The following is a 25,048-nucleotide window of genomic DNA, read 5'->3' as shown; positions in this document are numbered from 1 at the left end:
TTTATTTCATTTCTAGTTATGATTATATATTTATTATGATACTTGTGTTAGTAAAAAATAATTCTTTGCTAGCTTAGTCTTGCTTGATGATTAAGTGGATATTATGTGAATTTGATACCATTTGAAAAAAATGAAAATAAATTAGAAGTTTTATTTAGACAAGGTTAAGTGATTTTAGGTTAGTTAAATTGATAAAAATAAGAAAAAAAATTCATCCTTTATTTCATTTTAAGTTATGATTATATATTATTTATGATGGTTGTGTAGTTCAAAAGGATTAGGTGCTAGCCTAACTTTTTTTACATGATTAAGTGAGTATCCTATAGATTTATTACTATTAGAAAAAATGAAAATAAATTAGAAGTTTGATTTAGACAATGTTTGATTTTAGGTTAGTTAAATCGATAAAAATTAGAAAAAGAGATTTCATCCCTTATTTCATTTTAAGTTATGATTATATGTTATTTATGATGTTTGTTAGTTGAAAAGGACTATGTGCTAGCCTAACTTTGTTTAAATAGTTAAGTGAGTATCCTATGGATTTATTACTATTTTTGACAATGTTAAGTGATTTTAGGTTAATTAAAATTGATAAAAATAAGAAAAATAGTAGCTTAAGTAAGAATTTTGACATGTGTTGATAGGTTTAGTGTGATTTATTCATTCTTGTTAGCTTTTGATATATATATATAAATAAATTGTCCTTTTATTTATAAGTATGATAATTATGGGACTGGTTTAAAAGTATTGTAATACATTTTTTTGGCTTTGTAAATTAAATAATTGACCTCGGCCTATTACTGATGTTTTGTACACCTATATTTTGTGACCTCCCCAATTTGTTGGTGATCTTTCGAGGCCCACTAACATTTCTAGATTGAGTCAACCTCTATCACGGAAGGACTAAGGCATTGGAGCATAGTTTGGAGCGAAAATATTTATTTATGCATTTTTGTATTGGGCTTGATCGGCCCAATTCCCTACTCTTTATATTATTTACTTAATTATATATATATATATATGTATGCTTGTATATAAATTGAAACCCTGAATGAGATTATCACGCCTAAGGTTTGCTAAAATTGATTTTCAAAAAAAAATTTAAAAAAAAAACATTTAGGCAAATTTAGGATTGCGGATGATTTTGAGGATTTTGGATACCTTTGATATGATTTGAACTTATAGGCAAACTTTAGGACTACTATGATTGATTTGAAACTTGAGTTGGAAAAGATGTTTTGTAAACTTGAATTATCATTTTGGGTGAACTGTTTTGACTATTAAAAGGCTAATTAGTTAACTTTGAGACGTTTTGTAAAGATTAAAACCAAGAATTGGATAAAAGTTCTAAAAATATGGCTAACCTATGAAGTATATTAGTATGCCTATAAAAACTATTATCAAAAACTATTTTCTATACATAAAAATATTTTTCCTCAAAAACCTTTTTTTAAACTCGGGTGGGCTTATATAGTGTTCTACTTGGATTATACCTTCTTGTTTTAACCTAGATTTTCTAGTCCGAATTCCAAAAAATGCCCAATTTTTGGCAAAACTCTACCATTTTTCGTTTCTTGAAAAAAGAGTGTTTTGGCATGAATGACTAATTTCTATTTGCGAAAATATGAAACAAAAACTGTTTTTATCACAAGCAATTTATATCTACAAAGGCATACTATTAGAACTCGTAGGTCAACCGTATTTTACGGATCCTTAATACCGGGGTGCCTAAAACCTTCCTAGGGGATTACCAGAATCCTTACCCATACTTTGGTTAGATTAGGATTCTTTTAAAATTTAACCGTTTTGAATGAACCCTTTTCGAACTGGTTTTCCTAATTTTCTAAAAATTAGGTGGCGACTCTAAAAACATTATCCATTTAGTGTACCATTATGTAGAGGTATATTTTTCCCTTTTCCCGGTACGATTGACAACTGTACTCCCCCGGGACACTTTCCTTTTCAAATGAGGCGAGTGAAAATGCGAATCGAAAAAATATCGAACCGCTACAAGAATTCCAGGTGAGATCTACCTCTATTTCTCGTGGCTAATAATCACTCCGAGAGTTGCTTAGAGTCCACAGGGTGAGCACGAGACGTCCGCCACCTTGAAGTTTCTTCTTTATTTTTGTCTTACTCTCTGTTCCGAGACATATTCAGACTTTGATGTATTATTGATATTCCAGACTTGTATACTCTATTTAGATGCTCTTGTATGGATTGGACCAGACTCTGGGGTGTATTTTCCTTACTTCCGCATATTTCTATACTATTATCGTCAGGTTTACGTGATTTTATCTCTTCCGCTTATTTAACTAATTGATTGTGTTTTTACTATCGTTGGGTTGAGGGTTCGCCTACCGAGGTGGGAAAGGTAGGTGCCCGTGCGACTTAGCTGAATTGGGTCGTGACACAAAGTGACAGCCTTCATTATTGGTTTTTAGCTCCTATTTTTAGTTACTCAAATATAAACAGATTTTGGTTATGCACAACTAGGTACAAGTGTTTCCAGTCATAGTTTTCTCAAGAAAATGAGTTAAAAACTTTGAGTGAGAGTGTGTATATATCTTTTCAACTGATTTTACATGAACACAACCCAACACTTTAAACAACAATAGAATATCATTTCTTTTTTTTTTTTTTTTTTTTTTTAGTCAAGCCAAACTATAAGGAAACATTACACTATGTGTTTATATAGGGTAAGTAGAGTGTTTACTAATGTTCAAGGCAACAGATATAATCAACCAACATACCAGAAGACTATTTAAATGAATTTTATACTTGTAGGTAACCAAATGAAGTGCATATGTCATCTCTTACACAGAGTTGCAAACTCACTAATGATCATGGTTTGACTATCACATAAACTAGGCTTAGTCAGCTGCAATCATAATTTGGCAGACTTGCATAAGGCAAACATGGACTCCACAGACCTTAATAATTAGTTAAGTATACAAATATGATCAAAAGCCATAAATCAATCGAACTTAGACAGCTTAAGGGACAGACAGGACCAATGGTCATGAATCCATGAACCTCAACAGTAAATAGACACTCTCATATAGGATTAACAGATTACAAGTTAATTGATTTTAGATAAGACAAGTAAACACACTGACATATTAACCAAACCCAACTAATCTCTGACATGGCAAGTATTTAGACATGATTAAAAGATTGTAAGTCAACTAATTATAAACAAATGGTCATTGAGACATGATCCACATAGGCTATGAACCATTATCCCTAATTAAAGCATATAAACAGGATTATCACTAGCCGCAAATACCTAATCTCACATAAACAGGATGAACAAACAATTATCTAGACTAATCAACATAATCTATGTAAACTGCATGATTAAACAACTAAGTAATCACAGAAAACTATACTAAAACAAAACTAAACTAGACTAAAATGAACTAACACAAAAAGACAGAAAATAACTCACATAAAAGCAATTTAGAGCATAAATACTAAAACATAAGAAATTTAACTAAAAGGGAAAAGAATTAACCTTTTGGAGCGAAGTCTTGATTGAGCTTAAACCTTAGAGATCCTTTGCTCCTCAAACCCACGACTCAGCCACAAAATATAAAGAAACTATTTTAAAAAAAAAATAACTTAAACTCGAAATCAAAGTTTCAAAGCAAGAATCTGCCAAAACTTAAAGAATCGAGTTTTTTTTATGAATACTTGTGAATATTCCAATTTCCGGTCCTCTCAAATGGTAGAAATGGGGTTCTTAACATAGAACCCTCAAATTTCTCAAACCCTAGTCCCAAATCGATGTGGGACGTTCCACCACATCTCAAAATAGGCTTTTGCTTCACAAATTAAAGGATGTGATTTACTCACACAACATATCAAAGGTCAGGATCGACCCACGTTTGGGTCAATCCACTTGGTTCTTCATGAACCAGTGGAAACCCGGTATTCAAATCACAAGAAAACAAAATCAATTAAAAAAATCCATGCTAGCCGTTTGAAGAATGCAGAAAAAGTGAAAAAGGAAAGGAGATATATCGTGTTTGGGGGTCGTTCAATGATGGTGTGAAGAGAGAGGGTAAGAGAAATTAATGCTCTTACACAAAAAATATGAGCAAAGACTGAGGCGAGGTGGGGTTGCCTGACGCCTTGCCATTTCCGGTAACTTCATGACGAGGAGAGAGGAATTCTCTCTCTAGTAGCGCTAGGTTTTGCAAGAAACCCTTGTGCCTTGTTGAAATGGATGAAAAGTGGTTTTTTTGTTTATATATTTTCACGTTGTTGGGTAGGGTTAAGTCCAAACGGATTGGGCTCGGCCAACAAAATAAGGTGGGAGGGGATAGATTTGTCATATATATATGATATACATGAGTATACATGTATACTCATGTCTATTCATGTATATATGGGTATATGGGCTGGGGAAATATGCAAAATTTAACAAGTAGCCAAATTTAAACAATGTCCATTAATTGAACATTTTAATTATGACCACGTTATAACTAATTGACCAATTAAAAGCTAATTTTGCAAAAAATGACCTTAATTGAATTAAGCCATGAAATTGGCTATTTCAGTTATGGCCATAATCGACTGACAATTGATTATCTCAATTGTAGCCACTATTAGCCATGTAACAAACAACTTATGGACTTTAGCCTAATGCACACAGAGTATGCAAAAATAAGAATGGGGGGGGGGGGGGGGGGGGGGTGTAAAAATGATTTATTTATTTAATTAATTAGGTTCTTTGAATTAAATGGAGTAAAATGCTTACTAATTGATTTTTTGGTAATTTTAACAACTAAATAAATAATTATATTAAATCATCATCTTGATTAATTTCAAAGAAATATCTCATAGATTTGCAAAAAATGTAAATTATTTTCCAAATGATTTATAGTATTATAGAAGCTATTTTGCCAAATGAAATGGCAAAAACATTAGCTAAATAATTTTATAAAATCATTTTAACTTGTAGAAAATGCGTATTTCACTCCGTTTAATATCCAAAGACTCTGGGTAATTAAGATAAATCGTGGGAGGTAAAAAATTAGGTGTCCACATCAACTTCTAATCAAATCACAATCATCGTCACCGTTTAACCATTTCTCGAACCCACTCAATAGAATACAACATAATCATAAGTCTTGCAAACTAGTCGAGTCACTCCTGGAGATAGCAACACGCCACACACTAGAGTTCCCTTCATTCACTCAACTCTAAACTGTAAACTTTCTAAATCTAGCATTTCATATGAACAGCCAACTAATGTCCCCACGCATCTCTACCAAGGTGCCTTTGCTCAAATTCCTTTAACTCAAATCCTGAAATGTTATCCAAAACTCGAATCTATTCAAACCTCATCATTGAACCCTTATGTCTATTCTACCAAGTATGACCGCAACATAACTCTCAAATCAACTAGCTCTCGATTCCACAATATGTTAACCATTCCTCTAACACGAAGATCCGATGAACACACGCTTTACTGAAGGACCAAGAACACAGCTGCCCAATATCTTACGTCTTCACTCGACACAATTAACCTTGCTTTCCGATCTGGAACCGACAATCACTTTCCTGAAGAAAACACAACCCACTACCATATAGTCAAGTTGAAGCCTAACTTAAATTTTCACGGCCGAATACATAATCCACTCTCTTACAAATTGTAACCTTATGCTGACGAGCACGTCAGATACCAATTGTTCCCCTCCTAGAAGCGGAGAGTGATCTATCCCAATTCTCTTCCTTAGTGATCTATCCCAATTCTCTTCCTTACTCCTCCGTCACATAACACAAGGTACTCTTACCAATAAACCCGAAGAAATCTTACTTCGCTACACGTTTCGCATAAAAGTCGTCCTTCATTTCCTTATTCTGAACTTCCCTTCTTATTATATATGGTCAATGTACTGTTGCCAAATCTAATGATTCTTACCAAACTTACACTTGTTCCCTCATATCGACATCTAATACCCTGGCACTGATGAATCATTGACCTACTATATGTACACCCGTGCCACGCACACCATCATAATGCCTTGACTAAGATGAAACTTAAACTAATCATATCATCGAACAAATCACTCTGGTTAAGCCATAAATGCATTTTTACTGCTTCCGAGCAACCCAACGCTGAAAACATGGAAATCATTTGACCCTTTGCACCATCTTTCCCATTTCTTAAGAAGCCCTCACAATAAACGAGTCTAACCACGATCCCACACAACCGAAACCTCAAGCTATAGCTAGAAACTGAACTTGGTTACGCGTCCAAATCAGGAGGACACATCTCGTATCATACTAAGCCATTTCATAACAAAACCGCTCGCATAAGAATTTAAGAATGAGTTTCCACCATTAATAAGAGAACAAGACAAAGATATTTAGATACCAATTGGAATCGATTCGATACCAATTCGAATGAAGTAGCATGAAAGGAATGGAAGAAATAGAAGTTTTCTAAATGTCCTAGAGCCTCTCGCAGATAGGTACGGTGCTCATCGTACTAATCCACAAGACTGTACTAGACATGCTCTTGTACTCATGGACCGGGTAACCTAGGGTTCTAACACCAACTTGTCACGACCCAAAATAGCTTATTCGTGAGGGCACATACCATTTCCCACCTTGGTGGGCGAACTCTTCCCTTACCCAACAAACAAACTGTAAAATACTAAAGAACAAACTAATTAATGATAAATCTCAATATCAATTAAAAGAGAATAAGTGCAGAATACATATTCCACCTAAGGCATCTGGTCTAAGTCGGCACAAGAGCTACTAAATAACACATAATTCTGAATTTATAATATGAACTATCAGAATGTTGCCATACAAGGCTCGAAACATCAAAAGGAATACTATCCGGAAGTAGAGGACAAGTATTCGAAGAACGGAAACTCAGGCTGCTGATTTGGTAGTAGCTCACCCTAAGTCTCCAAAAACACCGTCTTGGGAAACACTTTCAATGATCAGAAATAGAACCCGTCACACACTCTGCACCCCGAAAAGGAGTGTAGCAAGCTAGCATCAGTACAAATAACACGTACTGAGTAGGCAACTTAGGCTGACAACCGTTAGCTATATATAAAGGAAGAGACTGAAGAATAGACATTCTCACAATCAAGTATAAACATCACAAAGTCCAGGAATAACAACTCAAGTGCATAAAGATCAAATAGCAATCATAGCCTATAGTGAAACACCTAAACACAAGTCTGCCTTTCTCTTTCCAAAGATTCCTCAGAATAACTATAAATACCAGTACAACAAAAAATGTACTCTGTTAACCTCAAGTCATAGCCTAGGAGAAACTCTCTACTCCTCGAGTCCATCAATCCCCAAGTGTGTACTAATCAGGCATACGACGATCTCAAATCAGTAATCAACTAGGAAGTCAATGTCCACGTGCACCATACAATACAATAAATAACCATAACTAGAATCAAATGTATGAGTGAATGAAATAGGAATGCAAGAGCGATGCGATCCAACGCAATGATACACACATCCTCCGGGCGGAATACCTCCACGTCTCAACAATTATGACCCACTGGGGACCTGCAAAGTCCATATACCTACTGCGGTGTATAGGCCGATCCCATATATGTTGCGGAACGTGCAACCCAGTCTAATATATGTTATGAAACATGTAACCCGGTCCAATATATGTATATACATGTGTTGTAGCGCGCAACTCGATCCAAATATATGAGTATGAATGTATACATCACTTTGATACCAACTAGAGTATACCAATGATAATCGTGCCATATATGGACACATATCCCAATGTCAAGGTTAATATCCATTCCTTCCTCTTTACAAATTAATAACCAATAACTGATATATACGGGTTCAAAACCATGAATAAGTCACCAAGTATCACAACTAGTATCACACACGTGGCAACAAGCCACTAAATCACAACAAGGCAACAAGCCATAATCAACAACAATACCAAGCTCAGCTCATATTAGATTATCATGAAAGATGAGAATGAGTACACTGAATAATATAAATGAATGATGACAACATATCAAATCAAACATGCCACACATGGACACATCTCTCGATATCAGTAACAAGTCAAGTTCTTTTCTCTATCCAAGATAATACCCAATAAGTAAGGGATAGAAATTTCACAATCATGATAAGACAACTAAGTATCAAGCTTAACATCATACACTGGCAGCAGGCCAATAGATCACAACAAGGCGACAAGCCCACAATCAAACATTAGTACCAACCTAGGTAATCCATCCCAACTTCATACCCGAAGGCGTAACATGCTGTCTCCGCCAATCAATAACTCTACATATACTTTACTAGCCAAGGTTTAACCATAAGGTAAGCCCTAATCTACCTGGTAGCCAAGCAGGAGCCACGAAAAATCACACCTTTGCCTTGCCCTTTTGTGGCGCTTCCTAATACTCAAAGTCTATTCATAATCGAGTTCCACATTAGAAATAAGGAAGAACACACCTATATTGCTATACTTATCTTTCGAATCACATTCAACTATGACGAAAGAGGAAAATGGGCCCATAAGGGTAAAACAGGTATTTCGAAAGTGAAATATGCAATTCAGTATTCTAAGAGTTCAATCCTATTAATCAATTGCTAAAATAACTAAAGCATTGGTTAATTTCTGTCGCGACCCAACCCGCCATGACTGGCACCGGCACTAACTCCTAGTGGGGGAACCAATATGTAAAACCCTATACTCATTCAAGTCCATTTTTATATTAACCAATTCAATCAGTTTATAACCATTCAAGCACAAGATAAATCAAAATTTAGCCATGCCATAAAATAATAACGTAAATGCGAAAGTCCTAACTATTACAACTCCAAAATTTGGAAGTCACCATACAAGGACTCTAATCCAAAACATGTCTAAGGAATGTATACTGTCAGAAATAAATAATCATCAATGTCTGAAATAGAAATAGACATTAATAAAAGAAGATCTTCGAGCAGCCTGGCATGGATGGAAGCTCACCCTAAATCTGTCAGTAAATGGCCTCAACGCTAAATATGAGGTCGAGTAGCAGTCTCTGGATCACAATCTGCACTCAAAGAATGCAGTAAGGTAGTATCAGTACAAACACTATTTATCGGTAGATATCATAGGCCGACTAAGAGTAGTATCATGCATGAATCATAAAATCAATAAAATAGACAGACCAGTTAACAACACAAAACCAATAGCCCAACAACAAGTCAACCAATGGTAATAACAAACATGTCACCCAATGATATCAAATCAAGTCAATGGAAACACATAACAGAATTAAATCTACAAACAACCACCAAATACACGTTGTACACACATGCTAACTGATGTCATTTCTCAGTAGTCATGACCTGCAGGGAACCCATGGTGTCCATGTACCACTCGTTTCGGATTCACTCCTTGGACCCGAGCTCATAACTAGGCCACATCCTCACTCCCGATCAAATGTGCCTATTCATATCTAGGCCTCATCCTCACCCCCAGTCAAATGAGCCTTTTCATATATATATATATATATATATATATATATATATATATTTGTGTCTATTGTTGAATATTTTTCAATAATCAAATTATCATTTTGTACCTCTATTTCACCAAGAAGATTATATTAACTTCTTACTACAACATCATCAACCTGTAGGTTCCAACACAATGAATAGTGGCACGAAGCCCACATAATAACTCAATCAATAGTGTTACACCTCGTACTTTCAGAGCATGAGCATGCCACATAATTCACCGTATAAATGGAGTATCGAAGATGTCCCATGAATTTTTGGAAGGTAAAAGCCATGGGAAGTATGTAACAATAAAGTAAAGGATGAATTACGATCTTGTAAGTCGTAACCGGGAAGGATAACCTTAGAACCAAAGGACATGACCATTATCAAGTATGATTAATGATAAATATCATGTATGGAGAGTTTCGAAAGATTTCGGGATCAAGCCAATCGAAGAAAATAAGTTTGTCAACAAATTTGGAAAAAGTTGGATGAATTTTGGATAAATTTTTTGGGTCAACTTCAAAGAGGTATATCTCGGGTATATCAGGAGTTTTGGGGTGTTTCAAAAGCCTAAATTGAATTTTAGGAAGTCTAGTTTCCAACGCAATAAACCTCTCATCAAAACGACACCGGAGTAGGGAGTTATGGGCATTTTAAGATGAGCCTCCAAACTGCCAAATGGCTTTTGCGGGTCCCACTTGGGAAAGTCGGTGGAACCGACTTTCAAGGGGTATAAAAACCCCATCAGCCCCATTTTTTCATCATTCAACACTCTCATGAGTCCTATAAGCCTCCTAACATATCCCCTAAACACTTATAGCCCATTAAATCAAGAATTTAACAAGATTACACCAAACTAGTTCGTGGAAAGTGATTGTTTTTGTTTCTACTTGATGTTGTGGTGAGTTTGGCCTTGAAGAAAGTTAGTGTGGCTAAAGTTCTTCAATTATAAGGTCTGTTCTTCATCCTATCTCTTATGTTGAGTTGATTTGAAGGTTTAGCAAGTCTTAAAAGTGAAAATAGTTATGGAGGAGAGGTCATAAAGTGTTGTGTTATAGTTGTTGAGTTTATGGACTGTTTTGGAGCATGTTGTGGCAGTGTGATTGGGCTGATTTCCATGTATATGGATAGTATCTAATGTTATTGTTGTGTTGATGAGATTATGCTCCTTGATTGGGAAGAAAGGAAGTGTATATTGTTGTTGTATGTTGAAAAACATCGTGTGGGATGTTTTATGGAATATTTTTGTAGTGATGATGATGTTGTTGGTATTAGTATTGCTTTGTTGTTGTTTTATTGGCATTGTGATTTCGGGCTAGGGATATAAACAGGGGATATGCTGTCCGAATTTTGACAGTTTTTAAAAGGAATTAATTTGAGGGCTTAAGACAAGCATATGACGATAAGCCTAACAATAGTATAAATTTTCTTGAATGTAGATTTACGAACTCAGAAGGATAAGAGTTAAGTAGTAGGAGACCTAAAAGGTATGTAAGGCTAACCCCTTTCTTTCTAAAGGCATGATTCTTTTTTTATGAACCCATAGATGTTTTCCATAATATCCTTAGTCCCAAAAGCTAGAAGTTCATGATTCTTAAAGCTTCTTACAATGCCAAAGATAAATGTGTTCTATGATGATGATGATGATTCCATTTTTGGAGATTCCAAAGCTTATGGATTTGATGTTAATATGAGATTATTGAGCTTATTTCATGATTTCCTTGATTTTACCCATTGTTGTTGATCTCACCTCATAATACTTGTTCCTTCGAAGTGAGATATAGCGATGATGATAATTCCATCTCTAATGCTATCCAAGTTCATCGTTCTTGATACTCTTATGACACTATTGGTCTCATCTTACGATAGTTGATCCTCTAAGGAAAGATATGGTGATAATGATAATGATGATGATGTTGTGCTTTTATTTATGTACCCTTATGTATGTCTATATATAGTCATGTGTGACCGAGCCTCGAAAGGACCGGGTGCGGATATGACCGAGTCTCGAAAGGGCCAGGTACGGATACCACCGAGCCTTACTATGGCCGGGTACGGATACTACCGAACCTTACTATGGTCGGGTACGGATAATACCGAGCCTATATGGCCGGGTATGGTATTGCATTGTATTGTATTGTATGGGTACGTATGTGGATACATGAAATGTTTCTTCTATAAAAAGGTTAGGTAGGCATGATGAATGTTTTAAAAGGTATCATGAGGTATAAACGATTCTTTTATCATACGCTATTCTTCCTGCTTTTATCCTGTTACTATTCATGTCTTACATACTAAGTACATTGCTCGTACTGATGCCCTTTCTTGTGGACGCTGAGCTCATACTCGCAGGTAGGTAGGGAGATGGATTAGATCCGAAGGTGCTTTATCAGTGGATTCTCAGGAGTACTCCATTTACTTCGAAGCTGCAGTCTATTAGTATTGATCTTCATGGTCACTTGTATTCTATGCAGAGGCTCGTAGACATGTGTGTACAGTTAGACGTTTCATAACCCTACCGGTTCATATCGTTGTATAATATTTTAGAAGCCTTGTCGACTGGTGACGATAAGCATAATTGTTGAAGATATATAGAGATGTGTCGTTATGTTGTGATATATGTCCTTACAAATTATGATAACCATGAGCTATCTTTATGGTCCACCCAGAAATGTTTATGAGGTGGATATTTAGAAGTGCTCGGTGTGTTAGCTTCAGGTGCCCGTCATGGCCCTCTGATTGGGTCGTGACAATTAGCATATAGGAATTTCAACCACGCACATCATGTTTGAAGACTAGACATGCTTTCTCCTTTAAATTTCACAACACATACAATCAACTAATCAAAGTCTAACTCAAGTAGACCATAACCTACCTTAACTGTAGAGTTGGAACAATGCAGATTACTCCGCTATAGCCTTTCCATTCTGTAAAGCCTCGGAATGCTCAAAGTCTAGCAATTAAGATGCTAAATTAGTCAAAAATACTCTAGTCACAAAAATCAATTCAAAGAACACCCTTCCCTTTTGCCCCATTCCAATGGGTGAATGGTTTCTAGGGGTAAATCAGCCTAACATTGGCCTTGGTAACCACAAACTATCATTTTACAAGGCTATTTAATCAAAACATCTATTACACGCAGTTTTCATGGTCAAGCTACCATTTTCGTGAAACCCTAAGTCATAATTCAGTTAGCTCATGTCTCTAAAGGTTCAATTCTTGATTAAAAAGTGATAACCCAAGCCATTAGCTGATAGACACATGATGACACTCATTACCCATCAACTATTGAAAGTCTATTAAGTTCTAGGGTTACTATTCCTAATTCACTATTGTAAACCCATAAAAGGTATGATAATCATAGAGATGAAAGCGTAATGATGAAAGGAATGGTTGAGACTTACCTCTCAAGGATATTCTTGCCCTAGCTTGGAATTTCGCCCTAGGTGCTTGGGGGGAATTGTTTTGGAGTTTTATGAATAAAGAATTCAGAACTAAGTGTTTAAAATTGAGATTCTATCCCCGTCGACCCTGCAGCGGTCGAACCGTCACTGCAAATGGGTCCCGCTATAGCGAGCCAGCGCCCGTTATAGTGGACCTCACTAATTTCTTCCCTCCGCTGTGGCGGGCTTGATCCCACTATAGAGCCATCGCTATAGTGGTCTAGTGCCCGCCATAGCAGATATGCCAAGACTTGACTGACCGCGGTGGCGGTCCAGCCGCAGCGGTACATCCCCCACCGCAGCAGTACCATTGAGCCAGTAAGCTCACTAATTTCCCAGTTTTTCAACTCTACCACCCAACATTTCATCCAGGACTCACAAACACTAACAAAACATGAACATAGATATAAAAACACCCTACAAACTCACCCGTGGTCTCAGAATTTCCAACCGAGTTCTAGTTTCCTACGTCACCCCCCACATGGACTAAACACAACAAATAATAATCATACACAAGCTAAGTTTTCAGTTCTTGGACTTATACACTCGAGTTTCTACTAGGTCGTTCTACCCTTGGAAAGGTTCTATCTGGTAGGGTGGGCCTATATTTTCCATAACGACCGGAAGGGTCATTACATCAGATACTAATTAAAACACCGTTCGTCCCCGAACGGATAAGGATGAGGAATCTAGAAAAAGTTACCTGACTTGACGAAAAGCTGAGGATACTTGCTATGCATATCCGATTCTGTTTCTGAAGTAGCTTCCTCAACTGGGCGATTCTTCCACTAGACTTTTACCGAGGCTATTTCCTTCGATCTTATTTTACGATCATCTCTATCTAAGATAGCCACAAGCTCTTTCTCATACATCAAGTTCTCATCTAGCAAAACCGAATCCCAACGAATTATGTACGAACCTTCACCATGATACCGCGCTCAACATCGATACGTGAAATACCTGATGAACGCCTGATAAGTGCGGAGGTAAATCCAACTCATAAGCTACCTCCCCCACACGCTTGAGAATCTCAAACCCAATGTATCTCCAGCTAAGCTTGCCCTTCTTTCCGAACCGCATCACACCCTTCATAGGTGAGACTTTCAACAACACTTGTTCTCCCTCTCCGAACTAAAGATATCGGACCTTACGGTCCGAATACTCCTTTTTACTACTTTACGCCACCAGAAGCTTAGCTTGAATCACCTTCACCTTCTCTAAGGACTCTCTCAGAAGATTTATGCTCCAAGGTCTTACCTCAAAGCCATCGAACCAACCCATAGGAGACCTACATCTCCTCCCATACAACGCCTCAAATGGGGCCATTTCTATGCTTGAGTGGTAGTTATTATTATATGCAAACTCTGCCAAAGATAAGAACTGATCCCAGTGGCCATCAAAGTATATCACACAAGCCCGAAGCATATCCTCAAGAACCTGAATAGTCCTCTCGGACTGCCCGTCAGTCTGAGGGTGGAAAGTTATACTAAGGTCCAACCTAGTACCCAATTCCTCCAAAGAAAAGCTCCCAAAATTGAGATGTGAATGCTGTGTCCCTGTCGGACATGATGGAGATAGGAACCCCATATAGCCTAACCACCTCACGAATGTAGATTTTGGCTAATTTCTCCGCGTCATAAGTTATTCGCACCGAAATAAAACGGGGAGACTTAGTCAACCAGTCAACAATAACCCAGATAGAATCAAACTTCCCCAACGTCTTCGGAAGACCGACCATGAAATCCATTGCTATTCTTTCCCACTTCCACTCAGGAATGGGCATTCTCTGAAGTGTACTGCTAGATTTTTGATGTTCATACTTCACCTGTTTGTAGTTCAAACACTGAGCAACAAGCTCCACTATATCATACTTCATCCTAGTCCACCAGTAATGTTGTCTCAAATCGCGATACATCTTAGTAGCGCCAGGATGAATAGAATACCTTGAACTGTGAGTCTCTGCTAGAATAGTGTTTCATCAAATCACCCACACGTGGCACAAAAACTCGCCCCTTAATTCGTAGCACCCCCTCTTTGTCAAGCAGCACCTTGTCACGAATTTTACATAACTTAGCGTCCTTGTTACACCTCGAAAAATTTTCCGTTAGCGTGTAGTGAATAGACTAACGAAGGGCACGATGTATATGATGTTTAGGCAAGTAATAAATAGTCTTTAATGGTCCTAATTAAGATTTCAAAGACATTTGAAGTAGGAGACGAAAGTTGTTAAGGAAAGTAAGGTATATGTCATGTGTCGGGCAAGATTTACGAGTATCGAATTAATGATGACTTAATGAAGTTTTGGAGAAGATTTATAACGTCCCTTTGATTGTTAATGAAGTGTTAAATAAGTTTTAAGAAGGTTCCATAAGGATTTAAGAACAAACAAATAAAGGAATTGAGAGTGTGGGAACGTTGGTAAAACTTGGCAAAATTTTCGGACAAAATTTTTGTCCATATTGGTGGGGGAACATCTCCTAGAATATGAGGCGTTTTGGTGTTTTTCTTTTTTCTAAATTGAATTTCATCAGGTCTAGTTTCCAACGCAACAAACCGCTCGTCAATGTGAGGTCTGAGTAAAAAGTTATGGCCATTCTACGACAGACTGTCTGAGCAGAAAATTCTGCGGACCATTTGAAGCCCAGTAGAATTTTTGACGGCCCGTAGAAAATTCTACGGTCCATCAAATTGGCTTAGCCCAGCGTCAAATGGTCACAGTGACTCGTTTTTGACTGGGCAGTTCTACGGACCATTTTGACGGTCCGTAGGAATTTATACGGCCCGTCAAAATGGGCGCAGTACTGCCCGACGGATCAGATTTTAAGTCATTAAAAGGGAGACCCACGTTCATTTATTCATTTCATTTCCACACCACTTCTCTCTAGAACCCTCTAGAACTCTCTCTACTCTTCATCCACAAGAAAACAAAGGAAATCAAAGATCAATAACAAGAATTTAAGTGAATCAAGTGTAAGAAACCCATCAAAGTTCATCTAAGCCAAGAAATCCAAGTGAAGGTGAAACTAGGGTTTTTTCTCAAGTGAAGTGTTTGCACCCAAGGTTCATTCCTACACCATCTAAGGTATGTTTTATGACATTTCCTTGTTGTTTAAGGTATTTGAAAGCTGAACCACTTGGATTATATAAGGAAATAGGAAATGGGTCATGAATGTGGGAATAGTGTCACTTTTGAGTAAATGTTTGGATTGAGTTATGATTCTTGATACATTATGATTATAATCATGTTATAAATGATATTGAGAACATGGAATAGACATTGTAGATGAATGAACGAAATTGTGTGATATGACCATGAATATTGATGAATTGAAGTGAATTGAGAAGTAAGGATAATGTAGTTGAATAAAGGCTATTGTGATGATATTGTGGATATTATTAGGGATGTTTGGGAGTTGATATGGAATATGGAGAAAGTTGTATAAACAAAGGAAATGCTGCCCAATTTTCTCTAGCTTTAGCAAGCACGTCCTTATAATTGTTTAGCTAATGTCGATACGAACTCTCTTGAAGGTAAAGACGTAAGCGTTGAAGAAGAGCAATCAAGCGATAGAATTGTTAAACAAAAGAGGTATGTAAGGCTAGTCCCTTCTTTCTAAGACATGAATCTTATGACATGAATTTCCTCCTTTCTCATGAATGTCCTATCTTAAAGAAACCTATGAGTCCTTGTTCATGAATAACCATATGAGATAAGAAATATGCTATGAGTACGATAATGATGATGGTAAGCTTAAGCCTAAAGATTCTAGAGATCGATATGATGTGCCTACGAGGCTAATGGTACTAACCACGATTTATTGATGTTTCCCTTATGCGCACTCACCTTAAAACGTTAGTTCCTCTAAGGTGAGATATAATGATTTTGAACACTCCATAACGTAATCGGGGGTTCGCGACCTTATGTCACCCCGACATAGCTATAGTTGCTTTCAAGTTCTAAGGTATGTTTGATGATAAATGTATAATGGTGGTAAATTATGATGAAGCCATGATATACCTATGAGATGAGTAATAATGGTAAGTATACGGTATTTTTATGAAGTTCATGCCATGAATATGATATTATTTTCATAAATTGTCCTTAATTCAAATGCATGTTCTATGAAAAGTTATGATAAGCTTATGAGATGTATGTGATGATAAAAGATTTTTCCATAGTAATGGCAATGATGATGATGAGATATATCGAGCCTCGTTATGGTCGGGTACCGAAGACACATATGTGATATTGTCGAGCCACTACGTGGCCGAATATGGATATTGTCGAGCCACTACGTGGCCGAATACGGATACTGTCGAGCCACTACGTAGCCGAATACGGATAATGTTTAAATGTGTATAAGCAGATTCGGTACTATGATATGTATATGTATGTGTTATGATGAATGCAAGATGATGATAAGGTTACGATTAGTTATGCTAAGGTCATGATATGCTCGTGCGACATATAATAATGTTAAGGATGATACCGAGTCTATATGGCCGGGTACGGGGTTGTACTGCATTGTAAATTATTGCATATGTAAGTATGTGGATGTAACAAGTGTATCTTTAGAGGAACAAAGGGGTAAGTACGTACGGCGAATGTTCAAAAGGTATCATGAAAAATGGACAATTCCTTTATCTTATGCCATCCCTTATGCTCCTATTATGTATTATTATTATTAATGCCTTACATACTCAGTACAATGTTCGTACTGACGTCCTTTTCTTTGGACGCTGTGTTCATGCCCACAGGTAGACAGGGAGACGGTGCAGATCCATAGTAGCTATCAGTAAATTGACAGGAGCCCTCCTTTATTCCGGAGGTGCTATTTGGAGACAGTATTTTTATGTACATATATTTTGGGCACGACGGGGTCCTGTCCCGTCCATATGTCTAGTACTCTCATAGAGGCTCATAGATACGTATGTGTGGGTAGTCTGGTCTCACGATTTCTCATGTGTATATATATATGTACTATTTTGATAGCCGAATGGCTTATGTAAATAATGGTAATTATGTTTCGAAGCGAAAGAAGTGGTTTTACTATGATTTGAGTATAAGATTAATGAATGAATGCAGAATGAGTAATAGAACGAGTGGTGCTCGGTGGTTAGCCCCGGGTACCCGTCATGGCCCTAGTCGGGTCGTGACAGTCCTGAAGCTGCCTAGCCTTAATCTGCTCCAAAAATGATAACCGAGTCTCAACACAAGCCAACGCCCTGCCCGTTTTCAAAATATCTAGTCTCATAAAACTGTTAGCTAGAGTCTGAACCTCTCTAGCTAACGGACGCTCCGAAGAGATTAAATGACCTAGACTTCCCATGCTTGCTGACTTTCTGCTCAACGCGTCTGCCACCACTTTTGCCTTACCCGGATGATACAAAATGGTGATGTCATAATCTTTCAGTAGTTCTATCTATCTCCGCTGTCTAGAGTTCAGATCCCTCTAAGTGAACATACGCTGCAAGCTACGATGGTCAGTGTACACCTCATAGTGGACACCATACAAGTAGTGCTCCAGATTTTCAGCGCGAACACAACCGCTGCCAATTCTAAGTCATGAGTAGGATAGTTCTTCTCATGCACGTTCGACTGTCTAGAACAAAAGAGCCAATCGCCTTCTTTTCCTACATCAAAACAACACCTAAACCAGAGCATGAAGCATCACAATAAACAACAAAATTCCTGCCCTCCACGGGCAACGCTAGGATATGAGCTATTGTCAACAATATCTTGAGCTTTTGAAAGCTATCCTCACACTTGTCGGACCACTGAAACGGTACCTCTTTCTGAGTCAAATGGGTCAAATGAGAAGCAATAGAGGCGAACCCTTTGACAAACTGACGATAATAGCTAGCTAGACCCACGAAAGTACGAATATCGGTCACTGATGTGGGCCTAGGCCATTCCGTTACTGCCTGTATTTTTTACGGATCCACCATAATACCCTCCTTCAAAATCACATGCCCCAAGAAAGACACAGAAGACAACCAATATTCAAACTTGGAGAACTTAGCATACAACCTCTTCTCCCGCAATACCCCAAGAGCAATCCTCAAATACTTCTTATGCTCCTCCTTACTTCTAGCGTACACCAGGATATCATCAATGAACACTATCATGAAAAAATCTAGAAAGGGCTTAAAAACACTGTTCTTCAAATCCATGAACGTAGCTAGGGTATTAGTGAGCCTGAATGACATAACCAAGAACTCATAGTGTCCATACCTAGTCGTAAAGGCTGTCTTAGGAACATCTTCTGCCCGAATATTTAACTGGTGATACCCTAACCTTAAGTCAATTTTAGAGAACATAGAAGTTCCCTGTAACTGATCGAACAAATCATCAATACAGGGAATGGGATACTTGTTTCGGATAGTGACTTTATTCAACTGGCGGTAATCAATACACATACGCATAGACCCATCGTTCCTTTTAACAAACAACATAGAAGCACCTCAAGGAGAGGCACTCGGGCGAATAAACCCATTTCTCAAAAGATCTTGCAACTGTTCTATCAATTCCCTTAATTCTGTTGGCACCATCTTATAGAGTGGAATAGAGATAGGACGAGTCCTTAGGTCTAAATCAATCCGAAAGTCAATGTCACGGTCAGGTGGCATACCTGGAAAGTCCACGGGGAACACATCCGCGAACTCGCGTACCACTAGAACTGAATCAATAGATGGAATATCTGCGCTGGTATCACGGATATGTACCAAATAAGTTAAACACCCCTTCTCTACTAGCTTCTTAGCACGAACGAAGGATATGATTTTCTTAGGGAGAGGACTAAGGTTACCTTTCCACTCAAGTCTAGGTGCCCCATGCATAGCTAAGGTAACAGTTTTAGAGTGACAATCAAGAATTGCATAATGCGGGGACAACCAACTCATGCCCAAGATGACATCAAAATCTACCATGTCTAGGATCATTAAATCTGCCCAAGTACTATATCCCGTAATGTAATCGCACAAGAAGGGTAGACTCTATCTACCACCACAGAATCCCCGACCGGAGTAGATACATGGATAGGGGCATCAGGAGTATCACAAATCATATCCAAACCCACAGTAAAATATCAAGACACATATGAAAAAGTAGAACCCGGATCAAATAAAACAGAAGCCATCCGATCATAAACTGAGATAGTACCTGTGATAGCAGCATCGGAGGCTTCAACCTCCGGTCTGCCTGGGAAGGCGTACAAGTGACCACGCCCTCCAGTAGCCTGCAAACTACCGCGATTACCGTGTCCACTCTGAGCCCCACCTATGCCGGGCTACTGTCCACCCCTGCCTCCCTGAGGATCGCCTCGGTTAGGCTGAGCGCCACCCTTACCAGCGGTGTGGCTGCCCCGCCCTGCTGGTGCACGATCCTTACCTACCCTATCTGTTACAAATGGAGCTCGAGGAGCCTGATAATGGGCCCGCTAATAACCTGTCTGAGTTAGGGGAAAAACCTCTTAATATGCCCTACCTCACCACACTCGTAACAAGCACGGTCCTGTGTAGGTCACTGAACAGAAGCTCATGAAGCAGTATAACCCCCATGCTGACTCGAAGACTGATAATTTGCCCCTGATGGGCCCCCAGCAGACTCCTGCATAGCGAACTGAACCAGACGCCCTGAATACACCTGTGAACTCTGACCCCTCGAGAAGGACACTACAAGAAATTAGGCTTACTACAACATTATATAAATGTCGTATTAAGTGTCATAAGTGTTGCAAAATCACTTAGCGACATTTATTTTACATTTAGTACAAATGTCGTAAATTGGAGGGTCGGGAATTTTTCGACATTTATATTAATGTCGGTAGATGATTTACGACATTTATTTGCGACTTTTTTAAAATGTCACAAAGACAAAATTTCCAACATTTAGATTAATGTCGGCAAAATAGTTAGCGACATTTATTTATGACTTTTATTAAATGTCACCGATTTTGAAATTAATTTAATTGCGACATATAACGAAATGTCATCAAATCATACCATCCACTACGCATACATAGAAATGTCGGAAAATCATCTCTAGTCAATAGCCTGGTTTTTCATTTTTATATACTGAAAAAATCTAATCTAATACCACAATGAATCATATAATTCCAGTACACAAGTTATACACTACAATAGAATTTTGAATAAAACAAAAAAGTCACTTCCACAAACTTTTGAAAATCTCATTAACACCATTAAATAAATGGTTCCCAAAGAATACAAAATTTTCTCCTAATAAGCTGAGAATACTATAAATAAAATCTAATAATGACTAGGGACCATAAAATCTAATAATGACTAGGGACCACAAAAACACCAATTCATTGATTGTCACTTGTTGAGCCTTCATACAAAGCAGCATCTTGAATCTCTATGACAACATGCATCCTCTTCAAAAGACTTCTCTTCTTGACTCTAATTTTTGCATATCGACTTCTGATGAAGATGAGAAAGAGATCTCTGACAACAAACCAAGATAAAGGCAAATATTAAAAGTTAGAAAAATATGGTTTAAACAAAATAGCAAGCAACTTTTATAGAACTCAAAAGATCGTGAAATAAGAGTATTGCTACATTCATGGTACAGTTAAAAAAGTAAAATACAGATCTCAAAATTCAGTGTCAATCATAAAGCCCACACCACAGAGGATTTACCTTCATATCCACAAAAATATGATCCAATGCAACAATCATATTATACAATTAATCTCTTTCGGGACTCCACTTTGTAAAACCTACAAAAGAAAAAGTAAATCAAGAAAAGTAAATGACACATAAAATTCCAGTAGAGAGAGAGAGAGAGAGAGAGAGAGAGAGAGAGAAATGGAGAAATTAGGCCACCGGTGCAGCCTTTCACGTAAAGGGAATTGGGGGAAGGGAAAAGGTTAGGGTTCCAGTTTTTGTTCGTGGGAGTAGTATTTGGTTGAGTTTAAAATTATTAGGGGGAAGATTTAGTCTTGGGGATTTTTTATTTTTTTGGGGGGAAAGTCTGGGTCCAAATGAAAAAGAGTATTTATTAAAGTACATAGAACCAAAAAAAAAAAAAAAAATACCTCTCCTATTTCTATAACTACTATAATTTCATAAGATTTTTTTTTTTTTTTTGTTATAGTAGCAATAGTATTCCTTGCAAAATCAATTACTTTAATAAGAGCTTAAATAAAGTTCAAATGCATATAAATAGAATAAATATGAATATTGATACTGACATCTCATCTAAATGTTGTTTTAAAGTACATACAAATACAAAATAAATAATATAAAATGATAAAATGATAAAGAAAAACATATGCTTTGTAGATAACAAAAAGAAACAAAATATAATTATAGTACGAAAAAATCTCTCTTGATTGGCAAAAATAGACTAGTAAAATAAATATTATTCTTAAAATACTAGACTAGTAAAAGGAAACAAAGGGGGAAATTAATAATTAAGGGTTTTTTTTTTGTCGGCAAATGTGCTAAAAAATCATACTTTTTAACTATAAAAAGATGAAGACAATTAAAATGAAGAATGGTGAAAAATAAAATCAATGTTTAAGAACAACAAAATATTTCAGGAATAAGAAATTTGTATATTTATGTTAATTATCGGAAAGAACAACTGTGAAACCACTCCTCGATCTGAACTGACACTGACAATGAGAGACGAAAGTTAGGTTAGTGCATGACATTAAACACCCTAGTATAAGTGTAGAATTGATTGATATGAACATCATGACATGAATTGTCCCGTAGTAAAATCAATTGTCGTCGATGCCTTCTTCGGTTCTTTCCTCCATTACCGCAGTTCGAAGAAGAAAAAAATAAGAGTGCCCTATGAAGAATGTTGTAAAAATTCATAAGAGTCCGACCACAACAATAATGAAGAGATCAATAAAGGATAAACAAGCCAAGTCATATACTGAAAATAATTAATATTCTTTAAATATTATCCGCAATGACACCTATTCTAATATACTAGTTAAGTGCTTTTTAAAAAGTCATATGTGCAATAGTTTTTTTTTTTAATTGGTAGAAATATTATTATTATTATTATTATTATTATTATTATTATTATTATTGTATAATTTAATTTTAACTAATTTACACAAATAATTTAGTCACATGTGGGACTACACTTGATATGTTGTTGTTGTTTGTAATTATATATATAGATAATTATTACTAATTTATGCATCCACTAATTCTTTTCCGGGAGTTAAATATAAAGAGTGATGACATAATTTAAAAAGGTTTAGATTTCCAACATTAGGCGTAAATGTCGGTAATTAGCGACTAATAATATGACATTTGAAATAAATGTCATAATATTTTCGACATTTGTATCAAACGTCGTTGTTTTAACGACATTTTACTCCAAATGTCGTTGTTTAGCGACATTTTAGGCCAAATGTCATTATTTTAGTGACATTTTTCATCAAATGTTGCTATATTTACGACATTTTACATCACGTGTCGTTATTTTTACGACATTTTTTCATAAATGCCGCGAAATTTGTTTTTCCCCGACATTTATTTCAAATGTCACTAAATAAATGTCGTCATATCTCCACTTTCTTGTAGTGGGAGTTGGTGAAATTCCCACCCCTTCGGGCTTTCTTCTCTACCTGCTTTGCATGACTCTCCTGTCTAATCTCCTCAACAACACGGACATGCTCCACTACCTCCTGGAATGAAGCCCCAGTGGCATTGCCTGATCCTCTTCTTCTCAGTAGACTGTAACTGAAGAGCATATTGGGACAAGGAATGGCAACGGGACTCGTAAACAGCAATAGATGAGTTTCCCTAATCAATATTAGCAAAACTCATCCTTCCTTCTATTCCTCAGAGTACGCGGAACATACTTATCTAGAAACACTGAATAGAACTGAACCCAAGTCAACGGAGGTGACCCAGCTGGCCTGCACTCCACATATGCCCTCCACCACAACTTGGTATCACCCAAGAACTGAAAGGTCACGAACTCAGCACCATACTTGTCCACCGTCCCTATTTTATAGAGCCTCTCATGACAATCTATGATGAACTCGTACGCATCCTCTGACTTAGTACCACAGAAAATTGGAGGCTTCATTTTAGTAAACCTCCAAAATAAATCATGCTCCTCACCGGTCATCACCGGCTCTGCAACTGGCCTCGAAAATGCCTCGAAACTCGGAACTTCATCCAAGCGAGGTGCCACTGGTGCGGTATGCTGAACTCCCGAAGCCTGAACTCTATCCGGACCTGGGGCTGCTATCCCTGCACCCCTACACCGCCGGAACGGCCGGCCGCCCCCGTCCGCGCCAACCCATGCAAATCTCGCTTCAAAGACTTGCGCCATCGCATCAGGTATACATGGAGTAGCTGTAGCCCTTATTAGAACTGGCACTGTCACTGGCTGAGCTGGTGCAGCTGCATCTCCCGCGGCCTCACTAGGAACCACTGGAGGCACGGGATTAACTGCTAGGACTTCGCCCGAAGCCGGTGCTGCCCTTCTACCTCCACCTCTACCTCTGGTTGCTGCCGTGCATGTTCTTGCCATCTGCGAGAGAATAAAGGATAGTCAGACACCACTTTGAATCATCCAGATACCAATTGGAATCAAGTAGCACGAAAGAAAGAAAGAAAGAAAAGGAAATTTTTCTAGTGCCCTGTAGCTTCTCAAAGATAAGTACAGACGTCTCTGTACCAATCCGTAAGACTTTACAAGACATGTCCTTGTACGACGAGATTGATGAACATAAAGCTCCGATACCAACTCTATCACGACCCAACCCGTGATGACTAGCACCCACACTAACTCCTAGTGGGCGAACCAATACCTAAAGCCCTCTACTCATTCAAGTCCATTTTTATATTAACTAATTCAATCAGTTTGTAACCATTCAACCAAAAGATAAATCAAAATATAGTCATGCCATAAAATAATAACGTAAATGCAGAAGTCCTAATTATTACAACCCAAAAATTTGAAAGTCACCGTACAAGGACTCTAATCCAAAACATGTCTAAGAAATATATGCTGTCTGAAACAAATAACCATCAATGTCTAGAATAGAAATAGACATTAATAAAAGAAGATCTTCGGG

Source organism: Lycium ferocissimum, chromosome 12 (assembly GCF_029784015.1).
Source record: "Lycium ferocissimum isolate CSIRO_LF1 chromosome 12, AGI_CSIRO_Lferr_CH_V1, whole genome shotgun sequence".
In the NCBI taxonomy this organism is placed as follows: Eukaryota; Viridiplantae; Streptophyta; class Magnoliopsida; order Solanales; family Solanaceae; genus Lycium; species Lycium ferocissimum.
This window is presented reverse-complemented; position numbering follows the sequence as displayed.